At 43.5% G+C, this 21,477-nt stretch overlaps 1 long non-coding RNA gene across 2 annotated transcripts in view; it reads right to left on the reverse strand.

Moving 5' to 3' along the window:
• LOC119717238 (uncharacterized) overlaps nucleotides 1-1,321 on the reverse strand; it is a 47,204-nt gene extending 45,883 nt beyond the window's left edge. For both annotated transcript variants that reach the window (XR_005266461.2, XR_011809387.1), the window contains exons 1-2: nucleotides 1,219-1,321; nucleotides 578-650 (exon numbers count right to left, since the gene is read on the reverse strand). This is a non-coding gene — a long non-coding RNA (uncharacterized lncRNA). The remainder of the gene's footprint in view (nucleotides 1-577; nucleotides 651-1,218) is intronic.
• Between the last annotated feature and the right edge of the window lie 20,156 nt (nucleotides 1,322-21,477).

Consider the following 21,477-nt stretch of genomic DNA (forward strand, 5'->3'; position numbering starts at 1 on the left):
TTTTGAAGAAATAAGAGGCAGAAATTCTAATTGTGTTTTCTTTTTGCTTTCCTTCAGGGTAAGAAAGTACAGTGGTAAATACATTCATTACTTTTTCATCAATCCTGTATCTAAGGGGTATAGATTTCACTGGGAAAGCATTTTTGGAAAAGAAGACTAGGAAACATGAGAGGAGCTCTTGTTTCCAGAGCCAGCTGAAATCTGGGGGAGAAGCTCTCTCTAATACTAAGAAAAAAAATTGCCTCTTGAGCATTACCTAGCACACCAAGTTCACCGTTAGTAAGAAAATATTTCCCACCAGCTCAAAGATCCCCATCCGACCCAAAATTTTAACACATTCCATGCCATCCCAGGTTTATTAACACTCCAGTTTCCTGCACTTAGAGCCCAGGTTTCTGAGATGAGTCACAGCCTCAGCCCAAGGTGGGGGGGAATAAAATAAATTAGTAATAATGGAAAATATATTTATTGATTTTGAACTTGCTACCAGGTAATTATGCTCTGATCCTGTTGGATCTTGCATCCAGCCAGGCAATGCTAAATTTCTCTCTGCTGCCGACATCTCTAAGCCACTTACTTGCCAGAGGATTTCCTAGGTAAAAGAATAATCAGGTGGCCAGGCTATTTCGGAAAGGCACAGCACAGCAGGCCTGAAAGGAAAAGGTAGTTTGGCAAACCACTATCACCAGTTTTTATTGAAATTATATCCGAGTACTCTAACAAGGGACCAGAGCACCATTAAAGGAAGTGCTGAGCAAATGAGATGCACCAAGATAATATCTGCTCTGAAAATAATCTTCACAATTTGGAATTTACATAAGTGGACAAGTGGTCTATAAAAACTGGAGCTCACAGTGCTGTAGGATGTACATTTATACCCACACCAGCCAGCAACTCCAGAAATGGAGAGCATCTGAGACAGGACCAGAGTGGTGTAGGAGGTAGGTTTGTTGGTGTTTTGAGGATTCAGCACTTAAACTGTCTCAGTAAGATGCAAACTGGCTCTTTGAGGATCTGTCCCTGGGTCTAGGCTTCAACCTCAAAACATGTTTATCGAGGTCACCAATGGAAAAGTAATCAAGCACTTCCCCGCTGGATTCCTCAATGCTGCAGAAAATATCAAGCAAGAAAGAAACAGCAGAGCCCAGGATGTCAAAAGCAAGCAAGGCAGAAGTCTGACCCACAACAAGGGACACACACCCCCCACCAGACCCTTACCTTCCTCTGCTCCATACCCAAAACACCTCCTGGTCCCCCAAGAGCTGCGTACTGACCCTTCCCAGCCAGCTTCAGCCTAGGTGAGCTGGCTGGGCACCCAGTCTTTAAACAGCAGGTCCTCATTAACCTGATTCAATCTGTCTGAACCAATTAAGGAGGGCTCACAGAAATCATTTCTGTGGGAAAAGCAGCAAGAGCAAAGGTTCCTTTTCCCCTTTTCCCCTGGGGAGTGCTTCTGTAGAAGCAAGCACACTCTTCCTAGGGGTCTGGCAGCGCACAAATGTGAGCTCCCCCCAGGAACCATGTCCACGACTTTGTTCTGCAGTACCTGTGCCACCAACACCATGCCCTGAAGGAGACTGATAGGAGATGAGAAATAAAACATGTCAGGTTTTGGTACTAGTCCAGTGACCTTTTCTGGGAGTTTTTTTCAGGGCCCAAGCAAGCTGTGGGGCAGCAGTAACCATCAGCACCTCCAACTGCAAAGTTTGGTGCAAGGCCTTGTACCCTGTTAGGCTTAAATTAGCTCCTGATCCCATCGTGGCAGCTTGTGAAGCTGAACTGAGGCCATAAACTGTCCCCTTTTCTCTGCATCTCTGGTCTCAGAGGGTCGGGAATGATGCAGGGGATGGCTCAGATCCCTATGGCTGCAGCTGTGTTTCAAGGCACGAGGCTCTGCGTGTGGCACCCCTGCAAACAGAATCCCCCACAAAAAAAAAAAAAAAAAACATTTCTAGGATATCACCAAGAAATCAAGGGACGAAGGACGGGGTAGTCAAAGGAGGTGAAATTATTTTCTAGAGGTCGATAGGTGGCTTTAGCCTCATAACCAAAATCCAGCACAAATGCTAGAAAAACTGCAATTCCAGAAAAGGCTTCAGGACAATTTTCACCATAACTTTCACCATTCTTGCCGACAATCAGGTGTGCAGCTGCCCTGTCTGTCGAGTTAAAAGCTGCCTCCTGATTTTACATGATGCTGTCTAGAAGATGTTATTGCATCTAAGTGCATTCTCTTTCATCCACGCGCATTTTCTCTGCAGCCATTATTTTTTCCTAACTCATCTTCTGCATTAACATCATCTCTGCCAGGTGCAATTGAAGTAATAATTCAATCTGCATTAGGTTCCAGGAAGGACTCACGGACTGGGTCTCTGCCGGGGCTTGGGAAATTGATTTATTGGCTTGCAACAGGCACTAAATTTTCCTTATAAACCACTGAGCATCTTCTTATGGGATGTGAATGGCTGGTGTCACAGCAGGCGCCGTTCATCTGATAAACATGATCACTCTCAGCGTTGGACAGCAGAGGCATTTGGACAGGAATCAACAAGTCCAGTTATTTGTTGATTTCCTGAGCTCGGGCTGTGTGCTTTGGAGACAAAGTGTGAACAGGCAGAACCAGAACAGTCTTTTCTTATGGCCGAGGGATGGAAGAAGGATGAGAGGGGAAGGAAGGAAAAAAAATATATAACTATCACCTCCTTTCACAAAATATTTATGAAGAATCCAGCTTAGGAGATGAGGCTTTGATATGTAGGGTGAAAAGTGCCTGCTTTACCTGGAGACTTGCAGATCCCCAATGTTTTCCAGGATCTGCTCAAAACTCAGCCGAAGTTATCTTTATTCATGATGAAGCTCATCAAAGAGAAGCGTGGGCGACCCGTCAGATAAACTGGGGTTTCCCTTTGAATATTTTGAATGTAAATATATAAAGCCAATTAAGTTTCATGGATCCATTTCCCAAAATGCCAGATAAACTGGCAGATATTGTTAGCCCGCTAAGCTTGAATGATGTGGCTTCCAATAACCAGACCTTCAGAAAAAAGCTTTTATTGTAGGTAAGACAGCTTTTGCCACTTGAGGTGAAGTTGTTTTAATATGCAGAGTGGAAGCTTGTTTCTAATAGCTTATAATGCTGCTGAAAAATATGTTTTGGACAACTACAGACTGAAGGTCTTATCTTCAGAGAGATGGCTGGGGTTTAGTTGCTTAAAACTGGAAAAGATGAGCTTACACCATTCTACGGAATTTGAGCAACAACAAAGCAAATCAAGACAATAAATTTCCCTAATAAACAGCTCAAAAATGCCATCAGGTTTCAAAAAAAATGAAATATGGTGAATGTTCATCCTTTAATGAGATATGGGTATTTTGAGGGTAGTACTTCCATAACCAGATAGAAAACAAAAAGGATTTGAGAGTACGTCTGTACTTGGTAGCTTCTTGAGTAACTTGTTCATCTCCCTTGGCTTCACCATTTACCAGACATATACATTTATAGAACTGATTGGTGTTCTACAACATCACTCTATATTTTCATTTCATCTGAAATCAAAATTAACTTTCCCATTTTGCAATCAGGCTTTATTTTTATTTATCTGCTTAGAACTAAGGACATCGAGCTCCGAGGTCCTGCAGAGGTACGGAGCTCTTCTACCCACATTACCAGTGCTGGTTTAGCAAGAAATCCAGTATCACGAGGACACTCTTGTCCTACTGGGTTCAGCTCAGGAGCAGCAAGAGAACATTTATCTCTGAGCTGGAGAGTAGAAACAGAGGGAAGGAGGGTGCTCAGAGGGGAATGCTACAGGACACCTGCTCAGGAGGAGAGGGGCTGAGTTTCATGATGCAATAGAAGAACTAAAGCAGCTCTCTGGCTTTTAGCTCTGCTTTACCACACTTTGTCCGCAGAGAAGACAAAGCCCACAGCTATTATTTCACACATATCTTAAAATTAGTTGCAGCAGTTTTTCAACGGGGAACAGATTCTGCTGGAAGGACACGGGTTTGCTTCAGCCAGGGAAAAGCCAGGCTGGTGGTGGAGCTCCCAGCTCCCTCCTGCAGCCCTGGGAGATGTTCCCCTCCCGGACAGACAGCAGTGCACGTACAGACAGACAGACAGCTGATGGCCCAAGTGAGAAGAGACCTCTCCAGGCTCTAGACACGATTCATGGTGCCCCCATGAGGCAGAAAAGAAAGGCTTCTGGGGGCGGCTTCACTGCTAGTTTCCTCTAGCTCGTTAAATTAGCTTTTGTTTTAATGTGCTTCCAAACCGTAAATACTAATGCCGTGGATAGCTCACACTGTGCATTGCTTGCTTTGAAAGATAGTGCAGTGTTTTTATAGGAAAAAAGTATGTATATACTTGATATGACGAATATGTCTGGAAATTTTGAAATAACAGGGAGAAAAGAAGGAAAAGAGAGAGAGAGAGAGAGAGGGAGAAAGAAAGAAAGAAAGAAAGAAAGAAAGAAAGAAAGAAAGAAAGAAAGAAAGAAAGAAAGAAAGAAAGAAAGAAAGAAAGAAAGAAAGAAAGAAAGAAAGAAAGAAAGAAAGAAAGAAAGAAAGAAAGAAAGAAAGAAAGAAAGAAAGAAAGAAAGAAAGAAAGAAAGAAAGAAAGAGAGAAAGAGGTGATAGAGATGAAAATTGTCATTCACTAATAAGAACTCCTGAAAAAAAGTCCTTTAATATGCTATTGCACATAAAGATGGAAAACATGCACTGCAAATTTTCAAAATACCTGTCTATAGCTATTTACCTCTCTCTATACACACATATGTACATGTTGCTGTTAATGTTTAGGGAAAGACTCCCCGTTATCTCCTGGCTACAATGGCACTTTCCCATCGCTTTCAGCTGCTGCAGGAATTAAAACCAATTGAAAGCCTTAGCATCAATTAGAGTTATCTTGAGCACTAACACAGTGCTTGCTCCTGCCAGTTTTTAAGTGATGCAGTGATAACATGCAACAGCCTCACTGTTAAAGCATTTCAGTGTCTGTATCTCTAAATGTTAATGATTTGAAGGGCACTTCAGATTCCTGAGCTATGTATTTCTTAGTGTTTCATAGATTTCTCTTAAATATAAATGCCAGTTTAAACTTTCCTGGGTTTATAATTTTTGATTACGAAGTGCTTACTGAACTCCGTAATTTAATGTGCTTTTCCTGGTTTCTTTTCTGGATTTTCTTATAAACACGATCCAAGAAAGGACACCCAGGAAACTTCAGAGTTCACCTAGGAAAACCTGGCGACAGATCATCACCAGAAGAAAGTCACCAGAGCGAACACCCTCAAGGAAATAGACCCCAAAAAAATATGAATATTAAGATGAACTATTTCTGAGAGTAAAAATTTCCAGACCCCTCTTGTTTATTGTTAATGACTTGCAAGTCATTAAAAACCAACAATGGTGAGTTCCCCATGGAGGAGGGGATGGGAGGAAATTCAGGACAACACACCCAACAGAAGGGGGGGTCTCAGGCATCCCATCAAAGCAGATTTAGCCGATGAAACAGCATGCAACATGTAGAGGGGAGGAGCACTGTGCTTCATGTTCTGCCCTCTCCAGCATTTTTGGGATAGTTCATACCAGGCTGATGGAGGGATAGTGACTGAGGGATAGTGACTGATGCTGTCTGCATGCAGGCAGGAGTAAGGATGCCCGCTGTTAGACGAAAGGACTGTGAACAACCAGAGAGCAACCCAAAAACCTCCCAACCTTCCCATGCAGGCACTCACCCTTCTGCTGATGAGGCAGCTCTGCACAGTGAAGGATTTCTCAGCACCACATGCACTTCACTCAAACGCCAGCTTCGGGAAGCAAGAAGAATGGCTAATTCTTCTTTTGGAAGGCCCTGAGGATCAAATAGGGTGAGCGGCCAAGGGCCACCTCAAAAGCAGGCATTGCCCATAAATTGTCAACGCTGAGGAGCAGTGGCTGCCTGCTGTCCTAAAGCAGCTTGGTGGGGAGCTCTGGAAATGTATGGAGGTGAGTATGGGCACGTGGCACATCCCCACCCAGCACTGCACACCACGACCCCACAGCACGGAGCAGCACCCGGGGTGTTGATCTCGGTGCCCCCAACAGCATGCGAGGATTTATACCTGGGGTAATGGGCCAAGCTAACAAAACACCCGGTCTCCGATTCCCTACTGCAGAACAAACGCAATGCGGGGGCTGTTGTAGGAGAATACATATATATTTAAAAATAAAAAGGCAATTTTCAAAGTCCCCCAGTAAGAACAAGAGCTTTTTCAAGAGAGGATTTCTGCCTCGGCTGCCTGGTGCACAGGGAGCACATCTGCAATCCTCAAGCCACAGCATTTAATATTAAAATGTCATTTTATTTATTCTTCCTCTGCGATATCAAAAATGGTAACTAGGCAACACCTCAACTACGGAGTGGACTCTAAATCTCAAAACACTTAAATATGAGATCAAAGAGAAAAATGGCAAACTAATTTAAAACCCATTCCTTCTGTTTAGACCCAGCATAGGCAGTGTGCTGCCCTCACAGTCTCTGCACCATAATCTTCGTGTGCACCGAGGCTCTCAAACACACAAAAAGTGCAGAAAAGTGAGGCAAAAGGAACTCACGGGGTGGTTCGGAGACATGGATAAACACCTGGAAACGGACACAACCCAGTGATATTGACCCCAAAATAGCTGCCTGCTGCTGTTGGGAATCTCAGCAGCCCAACTGTGAGTTTCTACATGAAACAACACAGAAGCAGCCGTAAGATATTGAGCTACCATGATACTGCCACAGCGTATGGACACTTCTGCAACCCAAGCATACAGCACAGTGCCTTGGTCACTGCCCCTCTGCAGAGATGGGGCTGGGGCTTGGGGACACCGATGCATCCATGGGGCACTGGGGTCTCACACATGCCCCCACTAGGTCTGCACCCCCGGTAGAAGACCCACTTCCAATTTTTCCTTCAGGAATTCACGTGGGCATCACACATGGGAGCATTCAAACCCCCCACTTGTTGGTTATTTTAAGAAAGGCAACCTCAAGGTCTATCTGGCCAGAGGAACAGGGAGAAGGAGCAAAAGCTGCATGCCTCAACTCCTCCTGAAGCCTCCCCTACAGGTTTTCCTGTGCTTATTCTGCTCTGAAACACCTCTGCTTCATTTGGCTCTAAGCAACTCTGCTTTGATTTCTCTTTACCTGTTTCATAACGGCTTGAATAATTAACACAAAAATGAGGAGATGTGAAAAAAATTGGAGATTCCAAACATGCATACCTGTTTTCTCTACAGCGATACCATTTAGCACATGGAAATGCCACCTGCAGTATTTTGAACGTAGCTCCTAACATTTTCATTTAAGAATTGAGTTCCTTCCCACAAGTGGGCAAGGTGGCTGAAGCAGATTTTGTTTGCTGAAACGTTGGGGACAACTGCCGTTAATATATTTTATTAAAAAATAAAAGGAAAATCAGCTAGCTGTATTTTCTGATGGCCCCAGAGATGTCCATGCTAGCTTATAAATCAGCTACTGTAAAAGCTATGTGGATGGATGGATCAAAAACAGTGTGAATCTGAGAGTCCCCCATGGGAGCCAGGACAGAAAAGGCAGCTGTGTGGAAGAGCCAAATTGCCCCCTTTGCTTTCAGCAGCCTTTCCAAGTGACACAAAATGCCACCAAAAATGGTTTAGGGGCAGTTTTTGTCTTCCTAAAGCACTGCTGACATGTGGGAATGATTTAACCCGCTAATGACATTACTCCTGTGAGTTGTTATTTTCCCTCTGACACGTAGTATCCTAGGTGCATAGTGAGTAACTCTCATGGAGGGGTTAAGACCTGGCTGGGCTGCTCCCAGCACAACCCAGTCAAGGGGCAAACACTGCCCCACGGCCAGGAGAGGCACCTGAAGGATCAGGGCTGGGCCCGGGTGCGGGCAGAGCTCACAGCCCTAAGCCACTAAGCCTCTTAACCGTGACCAGGTCAGCTGGGACATTTAACAGTCCCAAAAAGGACTGATGAGTTTTTAACAAATTAAGCCTCTTTCTTCATTTGGTCATCTCCTAACAGAGCAATGTGCACATTAAAGCCCTTAACGTTCATGCAACATTATGAATAAACAGTGGGGTGGCAGTATAGAAGCCACAAGCACAAGAGGACACTGATGCTTTACTAAGCAATAAATAGTAAACAGGTGCTTAGAAATTATTGCCACCCTTTGCTTATCAAAAAGCATTTAAGAGATGGATTTTCCTGCTAATATTCTTGCAACGAAAACTGCATTGCCTGTGTGTTCTGTACAGTGTGCTTGTTTGTATTGGATTTAAAACACAGTGTTGATAAACACCCAAGTGCAGTGAGAAATGCAGAGGAGCTGGAGAGCATCTAAACAAGAAGTCGTCCCCAGGCATTTTTAAAAGCTGAGCTCACCCTTCGCGCAATGACCGTACCCAGCGCTTCAAATGTCCACTGATAATTCGCAAGTGAAGGGTTTTCTTTTCCCACGTATAGAGCTCAAGTTATCTGATAAACCTTTAAAACACAGCTTTGCCAATTAAGACAGTTCTCACCTATCTTAACAGTGTGGATATATAAACTATATACTATATACATGCATATATAGTATATAGTATATAGACATGTATAAATAGTATATACACATATATATAGTATATATAATATATAGTTTATATACCATATACTGTATATATAGTATATAGTATATAAATACTATATAAATATAGTATAGTATATATATACTATATAAATATAGTATATATAGTATGTAGTATATATACTATATACTGTATATATAGTATATAGTATATAAATACTATATATACTATATATAGCATAGTATTGTATATATATACACTATACAGTATATATATAGTATATAGTAAATAGTATATATATGTAAATACTATCTGTATTTACAAATAGTAAATACACACAATGGCCCTCTTACAATAAATAAATAAATAAATAAATAAATAAATAAATAAATAAATAAAAGCTACTCTTTTGGTGCAGGCACGGAACTACCTTGCAGGTACGTGTGAAAGCATAAAAATTGTGTCTGCTTCTGGATAACCCACAAAACCGAGAAAGGAATTAAGTTCACCGAACAGTTCACAAACCTTTGGTCGCAGCACAAAAGTCAGTGGGATGTTAACAGTAGTAATTCTACTAGCACTAGTAACTCTGCTCGTGGCTGGGACACCCCAAAAGCACTGTAGGTGTTCCTCTCAGGCCCAGATGATGGCACAGATAGGTGCAAGGGAAGGGCGATGTCAGGCAGCACACATCCCTGCCCTAAGCTTGATTCATTTTGATAGCTCGGTACGAGCTGATCTTGAAGAATTTCATTTATTTTTATTTGTTTATAAGCCGCTAAAAATGCAGCCATCATATTATCTCTGGGTACACGAGCACTGCACCACAAAAATTAACTTGCTGCCAAGTGCAATTTCCAATTAATAGCTCAAATATTAATTTAAGTCCATAATGCATGCACATATCATTTTAAACTTAGGGAAAGAAGCATGTATAATTGAAAATCTTTAGTAATTTTCTAAAGAGTCCAATATCAGCGTGGTGGATCCATTTGTTAGGTGAGTTGTCTCTGGGAGGCACAGCTCACATGATGAGGGATTTTAGGAGCTCCAGCAGCTCAGGCAGCTTTTTACCCTTTAAATTACTTGAGAGTGAAAAACCTGCAGTGAGTGCACGAGGGCACTTCTCTGATCCTGTCCCCAGCTCCAGAGCAGCAATGCAGATGAGGATGCAAGGGGGTTATCAGGGATTTCATCCCCCAGGAGATGAGGAAGCCAAGGCTGGCAGGGCTGGGCGCTCAGCCCCTGCCCCAGGGTCCCTCACACAAACCATGGACGTGAGCAATACCCCAACGAGGCCCTGCCAAAACCCGCCTAGAAAAAGGAAAAAGGAAAAAAAGGAAGAAGGAAAAAGGAAAAAGAAAAAAAAAAAAAAAAAAAGAAGGAAAAAGGGAAAAAGGAAGAGGGAAAAGGGAAAAAGGAAGAAGGAAAAAGGAGAAGGAAAAAAGGAGGAAAGAAAAAGAAAAAAGGACAAAGAAAAGATGAAACCTTGCTAGAAAATATCAGGCTGCCCAGGCAGCCCACCAGCATCACGTCTTTAGTTTGGGAGGGGGAAACCTGGGACATTTCTGAGCTAACAGCGACCCCAGGCACCCCACACCAAACCGATCCTGCTGCTGCAGTGGGGTAGGAGACGCACAAATTCCCTCTTCCCACCTCCAGCAGCCTTCCTTGCTGGCTCCGGGCAGGTCCGAGGCCACCACCCTCCCCTCCCGGAGACGCTGCTTTTTCCTTTGCACTGAAATCATAACTTTTAATGCATTAAACCGTTTAAATGCAATTAAAACCACTAACCCTCGGAGCACAGGAGGCGATTAAATTGTTTCTTTGCCATCCATTAATGTAGCGGGGCCTAAGCGTGGCACTGGTTTCAATCTACAGCTTGCAGTGGTAGATCTACAAGAGGCACGTTTCCATCTCACATGACAAACATTTATTTGAGAGCATCTCGTTTGCCTATTGTACTATGGGCCAATAAAAAGAACAATTTAAAAATAAATCCAGAGACAGAAACTCTTCTTTAATATCCCTGCATTTTCTCCCTATAAACATACACCGCAAGCAAATGACTTTAACACATCCTCCTGTTGATTAAAAAATGATTTATACTGAATTACACCTTCAGGGTTGATTGGATGATGTGTTTAATCCCACTCCCTGCCCTCCTCCAGCCTACTAATACACAATATCACCTCTGTGATAACGCGATTACATTAATGGACCCAGTATCGACGGCGGGTTTGAGAGCAATCACTGTTAGAGGGCTCGTGCTTCCCAAGGAGATCGATATTTTTAATTTTGGCAAATGAGGAGCGGAGGAAAGTTAAGTCTTGGAAACAATACAGCACTTCCTATGGGGAACAGTGTCCTGCAAACTGCTTCCCATGCGTGTATTAAAATTGCAGCACGGCGACAAATAATCCATTATACCCTGTTCCTGTCTACCACTGAGAGAAACAGGCGACAAGTCGCTGGTTCATTCAAGTGTGCTACAGCTGTAATTATTCTCTGCTGTAATTATTTATACCTACTGTTCATGTGCCAGTGGGACAGGTCTGGTAAGAAGATGCTGAGCCAAGATGAACCCCGGGCTGGATGTGGCTCTCCGGTCACATCAGTGCTGCTCAGCCTGGAGCGGAGCAGGGAGCAGTCAGCATCCTGCTCCTGTTGGACATGAGCAGAGATTTGGGTGTGAGCTGTTATCAGCTTGTGCAGCACAGCGAGGGCTTCCCATGTGATGCATACCAAAAGCTGGCAGGTTTTCAGCTAAATAGGGAAAAAAAAAACACAGAAAGTCAACCCCTTCCCAACACAAGGACTCGCAGACAAGCCGTCAGCACTAGTTCCATCCCAGAGCTTTCTGATATGCAATGCTGATGAAGATGACAAAATTATACTTATTCCCTGCTCTGCTGTGATACATGCCCTTGCCACTTTGGAGTTTGGAGATTGCCTGAGAAAAATGCGCTGATTTTGCTGCTGTGGTTTTTGGCCGCCTCTGTGCAGAACAATTTAAATCTTCTGGAACCACTTCACTGCCACAGCAAAAAAAAAATAAAATTAAATTAAATTAAAATTAAATTAAATTAAATTAAATTAAATTAAATTAAATTAAATTAAAATAAAATAAAATAAAATAAAATAAAATAAAATAAAATAAAATAAAATAAAATAATGAGACAATAAACTTCTAATCCGGACCTCCTGCCCTTTTTGATTTTCGGTGACACTTCCAGGTGGATGCAAACCCTTCCAGTGCCATAATTTGGGCCGAGGAAGCGGCCACCTTCCCGAGAGATAAGGCCGGTGGTTACATCGGTGTCACACAGCACGAGGCTGGTGGTCAGCACTGATGGAGCCCTGCACAGATAACACTTTTAGAAATGCATGTAAAAAAGGCACCTCCGCTACAAACTACCCATCGGTATGTTTCTTTGATGGATCCCATTTTTACTTCCAATTAATTTCCTTGCAGTAACCTCATTAATTTGTTTATAAACCACTTTCTGTGCGCGTTTCCTATCAGCGTTCGCTGAAATGTCAGGCCTTTTGTTAAAAACGTATTGAGTTATAGATAAACAAAAGTCTGCATTCTGAGACTGGCGAAATAATGAAAAATGACTGTTTTACGGTTTGGGAACCATGTAAACATCGTCGTGCTTTTATTGCTGGGATGGTGGTGTGGGGGAAGGGCGAGCCACTAAAGTCAATGCAATCTTTAATTTAAAGAGTATTTTTATGATGCTTTCTGTTAATCTTCTAAAGCTGTTTGCAGAGTATAAAAATATGTTTGCTATAGGGAAGTCTTTATAGTATCAGTGATAAAATACTCTTATGTGGGTTTTGCATCCGTTGCACCATTCGAATTTAGTAAACCTTGGTCCTTATGAGCAGAGCAATTATGACTATTATGATATTAAACTGGGAAAATATTCTGTTTAATGAACAGCGAAGAATTACAATGCATCACCGCCCTTGGGAAAAGCAATGTGTTCGGCTCACAAATAGCACTACCAGCCTCATCGACGCCAGATGTCCAATTTTCCAAAGTAGCTTCCTAAACTCTAAGTGCAGCGCCGAGGTTTCCGCTCCAGTGCAGCCTCTGGTGCGAGCAGAAACGGGCTCCTCACCCAGCAGAGAGCCTGAAAAATCAACTGGGTGGTTACACCGCAGCCTCCTTCTGTCCAGTAATTTGGGGTTTTTATTCTGCTGAATAAAAGGAGACGAGACTTTCGCTCAGCATCTGCATGGTCCCAGACCAGCTCCTGCCTTGTGCTTGCAGAAGCCACATCCTTCACCACCCCCAGTCCGACCACCACCACTTCCAAACCTTCAGGGCTCTCACGTAACAGCAAATTAAAGCAGAGACCTGCAAAATTCTCCTTACATCTGGGCTTGCTATAAGAGAGGGCACGGGAAAATGCACTGCTCGGCTCCTTCTCACCAGGTTCAGCCCAGAGCCAGGCGGAAATGCAGCGTCCCCTCTTGCAGCCATGGCCAGGAGGGAGGAGGTCACGGTGCAACAAATATAGACCTATATATTTAAAAAAAAATAGGCCTGGGAAAGGATGATCCAAGCCCAGTGGGAAAGCTGCTTCTAAAAGCATTGGAAAAGTGTGTAAAAACTATGTCCTCTAGACCTAAGGCACTGCAGGGACGTGCTGGTTTCTTTTAAGTGCATTAAATAAATATTAGGAAATTCTTTCTCAGGATTTAGTCACTTTTTAAGTGCCCTTCTCAGAGTTTAAAAGGCAACATAAGAGGACTCTGAACAGGGGCTGCACGTTGGTACTTTTGAACCCTGTCCTTTACCTCCCAAATTGTGCCTCACCCCAAGAGCAGGAGCACGGTTCTGCCACCTTATTTCTCTCCTGTGGCATTCTTCTACCTCCTCCACCCCACTGGAGTGAGCTCTCCCACAGGCTCTTTCTTGGTGTGGTGTCACTGATCAAACATCAGAAACCCAACAAGGTGCTCGTGATCAAACAAGAGGGAAAATGCAGGAGGAGTGCAGCAGGGAAGGGAGACCAACGGAGGACAAAGCCCGTCCTGCTGGGGCTCCATCCAGCCACAGGGCTCAGAACTAGGAGGAATATTTCCCATTTTTTTTGCAAATTGGCACTTCAGTCCACCAGGTCCAAAGGGACCCTTCTTCCATGCTGGCTCAGTCCTAATGAGCTTGCCTGGAAGGAGGATGAATGCAATGGGGGAAATTATTCCCTACAAACCACGCTAACTTCCATAGCCTGATGCGTGTTTAAATCTCCATGTAGGACCCTGAGCATCTCCAGCCTTGCACCCAGCAGCACCCTGCAGGACTGAGCAGGCTGATGGCAGAAGCGAGGTGCCACACAGAGTGGAGCTGGTGGCTGGGACTGGCTTTGTGCTCCAGGGACAGCCCCAAAACCTTCAGGAAGCCCTGCAAGTTGAGCACGGCCACGTCAGGCAACATCCAACCCTTGTTTCCCCAGTACACTGCTCCCTGGGTCTTTGGCTTTCAGGTATTTCACAGCTTTCCTCACATCTTACCCGATATCTAAGTAATGAAAACAATATTTTATTTTTTTTTTTAAACTTTTTTGGGGAAGACGGGGGAAAAAATGTGATTGTCTTGGGAGTGAAGCCATTGCAGGGGCTGAGAACTGAATGTTCAACTTGCAATTTTTGGGTAATTGCACCTGTGAGCATCTTGCTTTCCTTAGCCCCAGCACATTTCTGGCTCAGGGGCATATCCTATCACAGGAATGTCTGCACATTAGTCTTGTGGAAGCCAAATCAAGTAGGTATAAAATCTTTGAAGCAGTCAGTGCAGCAAGCCAACAAGGAAGCTGCCTAGCTGGCCATGGCTCTTTCATTTTTCAGTTAGCAAAATAAGCATCAGAGATACTATGCTGGAGACAGAAATAAAGAAATAATAAAATAAAATAAAATAAAATAAAATAAAATAAAATAAAATAAAATAAAATAAAATAAAATAAAATAAAATAAAATAAAATAAAATAAAATAAAATAAAATAATAAAATAAAATAAAATACTGCAAAAGCCATCTCTTAACAGTGGTGCTTTCCCCCCAGTTCACCTATTTTATGCATTATTTTTTTAAGTGAAAGGCAAGGAGACGATGTCTGCAAATGTGTGAGCTGCAAATTTGGACCTTAAGAATGGTCTCTTTTCACCTGCAGCTCAGTTAAACTGCTACTAAATCCCGCAGGTTGCTTCCTTGATGCTGCTCGGTCTTGGTTTCAGGTCCCTATCACCCACGGCTAAGTGGATGGATGTGCCCAGAGCCATGCTGCTGCTCACCAGAGCCCTGCACAGTGAGCCAAAATCTCTCCAAAACAGAAATCACCCTCGGGAATCTGGCTATGGAAAGGCTGAGTGGAGAAAACAGAGGGCACTGTCTGGTCAATGGTGAAGTCAAAAGTGACTTTAGAAAAGCCACAAAGCCAAGGAACGAGGATGAAGGAGAGAGGGGGCTGCTGGGCCAACAGGCACGTTGGGCAGAAAGGAGCCAGAAAACGGTGGGGGGACAGGAAGAATTTCAAAGTTTTGACTTCACAAAAACAAATCAATGAAACAAAAGCCATTGCTGACCTCTCCAGGCTTCACAGATGGCACTGGAGCAGTCACACAGCTTAGCTGGTCTGAGTGATCCAACAGCTCCCCGAGGAGCAGAGGGTGGGCTGTGCGACGAGACGGGGATGGAGCCCTGTGGGTCCTGCTCCTGGGGTCTTACCATTGGCTGCGAGCAGGGAACGCGGCTCAGGCACATTTTAGAGCCATTCAAGTTCACGTTCTCTAAGCAGAGGGCTATTTTTTAAATTCAATTATTCCTTAGCCTTTTTTTCAGTTCTAATTAACATAACTAGGCTTTCTTCCCACTTAATCTCCTTTCTAAAAAGACCGGTTATCTCAGGAAGATGCCACTGGCTGTGGGATTCACCCAAATCCCCCATTATATTACTCTACGCCCAGGTAAATTTGAACTTGATTGTATTAAATAAATGCAAGATAATCCTTATTTTCTTTCTGTGTTTACTTTGGGCTCCACCGCATTGACGGTATTTCCTCCTCCTGAATTTATTCTGAATTTGAGCCAGCAGGTTCCTGTGACCGAAGCGAGTCAATGAATTTCAATCCGGGGTTTCTCTGCTGTGAATAGCAAATTTACCATGGAGTGGAGTTTTGGTGAAACTGAAGCTGTTTCGAACCCAGGTCAAACTCATCAGAGAGCTCCGACTGCAAATTAGCCAAGGAAACATTTTTCTTGTTGAAACACTTGATTTTTTTTTTTTTTTTTTTTTTTTAAGTGAAATGCATTTCAGCTGAGATTTGTTCAATGGGCTTCAAGCACAGGAAAGGAAATTACGATTATGCATTGGGAAGAATACTTCTAAATGGCAATCTAAACAAAACACTAGAGTAGTTTGACAAGAAAAGCTACAGAGTGTTCATCACTGGAGATGTGTTACCTGCATGGGGTGGGACGAGACCTCCCGAGGTCTCTTCCAGCCTCTTTCCAGCACCATAACCACTTCTTGCAGTCAGATCTCATTCGTCCTGCGTCCCAGTGCAAAGTGTCTTTCTGTCAGGCTCCACAGTGTAAAATATCCTCATCTCCATAGCAGTTTTTAATACAAATAAACCCAATATGTCACTATTTTGATTAAGGACCACAGGTTACAAATGGACCTTGGGGTTGTTCATCCCTACCACCAGAAGTACAGCTCCTACAAAGCACCCAGCAGGAGCTGGAGGGTGAAACCAGGGGTGAAATCTTGCCAATTTCTTCTCTTCCAATCTATACACAGGCAGGAGTCACAGGAAGTCTCCCTGATAAGATCTGATGGAGCACATGTGGGAAACAATGAAGTGCAGCGGTTTAGCATGGAGTTTGCTGAGATGGTTGGTGCTCATGGGTGAACTGAGAGAGACCTGAATACAATCCTTTCCTGCAGACAGAGCATATCTGTCAGGCTCTCCATGCTTAACCAGATTTGGGCTGCTACCTTCTGATATTTGAAGGAACGAGGCCTCAGATATTTCCCTGCGGATGTTCCCAACCTGTAATTCATGGATTTTTTGTGTTTCTTGCAAACAGAGCTGAAATGGTGATTAGTTATCCCAGGTGGGATCTGGTGGCTCCCATGTTTCACACAGTAAAGCACATCAATGGAAACATCTTCCAGTTTGGGGTTTATTTCGGCCATCCTTCATTTTCAAGAGAGGTTGCACAGGAAGGTGGCAGCAAAGATAGATGCAAGTTCCCCTGAATGCACACGTAGTCTGTGCAAAGTCATTGTCCTCTGCAGTCACAGGAAACTTAAAGAATTTTTTCAGCCACCAGTTTTTTCAGATGAAAAACTGCAGGTTCAGACACACTGAAATGCTTTGAAAACACATATTATCTTCTCCGAAACTTCTGCCTGGGAGGAAAGGGCAGAAGAAAAACTAGCAATAATATGGGAAGCGGAATGTGTTTCATCTTCCCATTTCTTGAACGGAACAATTTTGGGGTATAGCTTTCATTTGAAACAACTGTGAGCTTTGTGTTTCTTCAGATTTATTTTAAACAAATTGCCCTTGATTGCTGTTTATTATTTTAGCTCTTTAGGAAAACACCAGACAGAAGCAGCGCGCTCCTCAGTCTCAGCTAAATTAGATGTTCCATTTAACCCAGCTTTTCTCCAAAGCCACCAACAGACTGCAAAATCAGTTATTCACACAACTGAAGACACAGGATCCCCTGAATCTCTTTAAAATGATGCCAGGCTCTCCCAGCACCAGCCACGGAGCAGACCCAGGTGCAAACCCAGGTCCTGGGTCTGGCACTGTGCCTCTGCCCCTCAGCTCCCCCAGCTCACGAGGCTGGGAGCAGGCATCACTCCACAAGCTGACAGCAGGGAAATACATGGGGGCAGCCCACGCGCTTCTTAAAAGCAGCTTTGTTTTTTCATACAGCCCACAGAGCTCCAGGAAAATGTGGCTCAAGTTTACTGGGAATATGTACGGTCTCAGCTCAAAGCCGTGCATCACCCTCCCCTCAGCTCATTATGCTCCTTCCAATCCCTTCCAAACCAATCTTTGCCTCATGTCAACCAAAGACCTGCCAGTTGCTTCCTGTTGGTAGGCTGCAAATTCTCAATGCAGTCTTTGCAGTACGCTGATTTTTTTCCACTCGGATGGGTTAGCAATAAAGACATATATTTTTAAGAAGCGGGGTTTTCTCATTCTGGTTGATATTTTTCAGGTTTTCACTGAAACTAAAAACAATTACAGGTTTCTGCCTTTTTGACAAAGAGATAGAAAGTTTCAGGGAAAATACTTCCAGTAAGCTTTCCCCAACGAGCCTCAATCGCCAGCATGAACACAGCAGCAGGGCACCTACAGCTGAAATGCCAAGGGGAAGGCAGAGCGAGCCTCCTTTCTAGCTACCAAGTCACAACTGGGGTCAACCCTTTAAAAATGCTTGTTCTCTAAAATATCCTTGTAAGCAGTAAACTCACACGCGTGTACATACCCCTCTTTGGTCTGACCTGTGTCCTGCAGCACTCCACGTGCAGCATGGTCACCGCACTTCCAACTCCATCACCTCGTCCCTTGATGGTTCAGACATGCCAGTAAAGGTTTAATCCTCTTTGGACCAAAGCACCAAAATCCCATCCCATTCTAATTGCGTTTGGAAGTGCGTGCCCATGGAGGTGGAGGCTTCCCCAAGGCCTCACACGTCATGTTTTTGGAATACACCAGAGAATTTTCCCACTAAGGTGCCGCTGATGTGCTCAATGCCTGCTCCACCTCCATCCCTGGCAGCTCACGAGGACGCCCTGCCTGTGACGGACCAGACCCCACACTTTCAGGGTTCCCCCCTCACATTGCCTCCCTGCGTGGTGGCTGCGGTGTGCAGCAGCCTGCAGAGCATCCCAAAACTCTCACAGAAGATGTCTCTGCCTTCCCACCTGTGCTGATTTCCTCCCTCTATGGAAACATATTATCATCAAGCCATTCTTCTTTTTTTTTTTTTCAATTCAAGATTCCTCCTGTAATGGAAAATACATGATTTCCCATGAAGTCTATAAGCAACAGAGAAAAAGCAAAGCAGGGACCTGTTCCCTTTTCTTTTTTTCATCTTTCCAGTAGAAAAAGAACAAGGAAAAGACATAAAACAGGATGGAAAAGCAGAGGCATTGCTTTCCCCATTGCCCCACACTCTCTATGTTTAATAAAAGGGGATTTTTTAATCCCTTCCTTTAATTCTAAAGAAAGAAAAGAAAGAAAAAAAAACAGTATAAGGTAAGGAAGAGAGCGAAAAGCAAACTAAAGCAGGAATGTGCTGAAACAGAAACATCATCGTTCTCAAAAGCAGGAATACTGTTGTGCACGTAAATCAATGCCAGGCCACTCACATTGTATCTTTGATGTTTCTGCTCCAAACTTCAAAACTGAGATCAGAAGTCCCAGCTCTGGATGTTTTGATCAACACATCCCAAAGAAGAGGGCATTTTAATGAACTCCAAAGGATTTGGGTAGTTAAGGTTTGCTGTCATGACCATTTACAACTAAATACAAGTTTTATTCCTTCTAAAAGCCATTTCGGTCCCATGTAAAGCTAGCAAAGCACCACCCCAGCAGCTTTCACCCTGAACATCAGAGCAAGGCACCACAGCAGGGTGAAGGCAGGCTGCTGTGGTGCTGGGAAGCACAAGAAATTGGTTCCCATTACCAGCAAAACAGGGTCAACAAAGGTGAGCTGAAGGAATATTTCATTACCATTCTGTGTGAAGTGGGGCCAGGGACCAGCGACGGGTCCCCAAGGCCTGGAGTTGCTCCGTGCGTGAGCATTCAATAAACATGCAGCGTGCCCAAAAGGGAATCCTCTGTGAGCAGCTTTCTCTCCTCACACCTCAGCCCTCTCTATATACCTGCACCAACAACAACAACAAAAAAAATGCAGCACGGATTGAGAATATATATGATGCCTTGATATATAAGCTGTTTGCACAGAGCAGCTCTTTTAATTAAAAGCGGCTGCTTGCTTTAAGCACTTTATTTTAATAGATTTGCTCAAGGTGTGGGGCGCTGCTTCTCAAAGTGCTGAGAAATACTGCGTGTTCCCACTCCGCTGTCAGAAAACAAATTGATTTTATTTGTTCTTCTCTTAAACGAAACATAATTAAAGAGCGGGAATGTTCCCAGTCAAGGAAAAAGAGAAAAAAAAAAAAAAAAAAACTTTCAATTAAAAAACAATCTACTTTATTAAGTTAAAATTCAATTTCAGGTTTTCATTACATGCAGCTGCATTGAAGTACAATGCCAATAGTTTGCATCTGCTCTGAGATATCTGGATGCTGCTTTGCTTTTGTAGATGTAAATTCCTTAGGCTTCAGAGGAAAAAGGGCAGACTTTGAAATGTAATTTTATCACCTAATCCATTCTGAGCTGTAACCTCTATCAGCAATTAATGACCTGAAACATAAAAGCAAAGTGATGAGCCCATAATGAATTAAACCTTATGATGACACTTTCATTATGGAGAACACTACATGTATTTACTGCAGACCTTTTCCATTTGTTGGTAGTTGGTATTTTATCAAATTACGTTTAAACACTACACGGGGCTGTACAGTACATTAGCTTTTTTTTTCTTTTTTCTTTTTGTCTTAAATGCACTAATGCTTTCTGTGCGCATCTGTAGAGCATTTGGGAGAAGCACTGCAGAGTCCTTACCGTGGTTAGGAAGGTGGAGAGAACTCATGCTCCCCAGGTGAGGGTTTCTAGTGAGGAAGGACTGCTGTGCACCCTGCTCAAACACCATGGGGGTGACATGAACACAGCTCACTGAGCATCTCCTGAGTACCCAAGCCCAAGGAACATGTACATCCTGACTCCACTGCCTGCAGGAGCTCAGAGATGGATGGGCTTCAAGAAACCAAAAGTTGTTGTTTCAGTCTCCCAGCACAGGTACCTAGCTGTAAATTTCCTGAAATGAGTGGAGTTTGCATGAATTCCTAGATAAAATTTATCCTTTTTTATTTTCATCACAAAAAACTAAGCAGCACATCAAAGTTACCCCACAACTGCACTTGAACAAGCTACAGAGGATTAATCCCTTCCTAAGGGTCCATTCACACTGCTGTAACTGGCTGTATTTTCCCTGACTTCTGAAGCCAAAGGTAATGAATTCAGCTTGGTATGAAATGACCTGGAGGAGCTTCGGGAGGGCAGAGCAGGAGAAAAACCTTCAGGCTGTGACACAGGTACAGGTGGAAATCTCTACCAACCTTCCTGAAACATGCAGGTTGCTTCACATTCCAGCTGAAGAAGGAAAAGAGGGATTAAAGAATGAGATAAAGCTGAAACAAGATTATTTTGCACTGGTCTTGGCCAGGAAAGATGTCGGTAGGTTCTTCAGAGCAAAGCTGAACCATTTGCAGTGACTGGGTGAGGGCAGCAGAGGCTGGAGCCACCTCTGCAGCAACAAGGTCCCGCCACAGCTCTGGTCCCAGAGGAACATCCCGACACTCCAGCTCTACGCCAGGAGGCACTTTCTACCCAAGAAACAGCATATATTGGTTATATAGTGTGTATAAATAAATTTGAGTATTCTTTTCTCCAAACTTCTGCTTGAAGCTTGCAGTACCACTGGGCTCCTGCAAACTATCTGACTGCTTGACTACAGGCTTTGGGGAAGCCACCAAAAGGACATGAAATGAGAATAAAAACACAGAGACCTGCATGAAATGCAGCTTTCAATTGAAGGAATAATTCAACCATGAAAAAAACATGCAGGGTTTGGCCATGAGAGAGCTGAGAATCGCATCAGGATGGGATAACACACGATAACTCTCAACACCCCCCAGGGGAGAAGTTCTTAGTAATGATGCTAA

Source organism: Anas platyrhynchos, chromosome 5 (genome assembly GCF_047663525.1).
Source record: "Anas platyrhynchos isolate ZD024472 breed Pekin duck chromosome 5, IASCAAS_PekinDuck_T2T, whole genome shotgun sequence".
Classification (NCBI taxonomy): domain Eukaryota; kingdom Metazoa; phylum Chordata; class Aves; order Anseriformes; family Anatidae; genus Anas; species Anas platyrhynchos.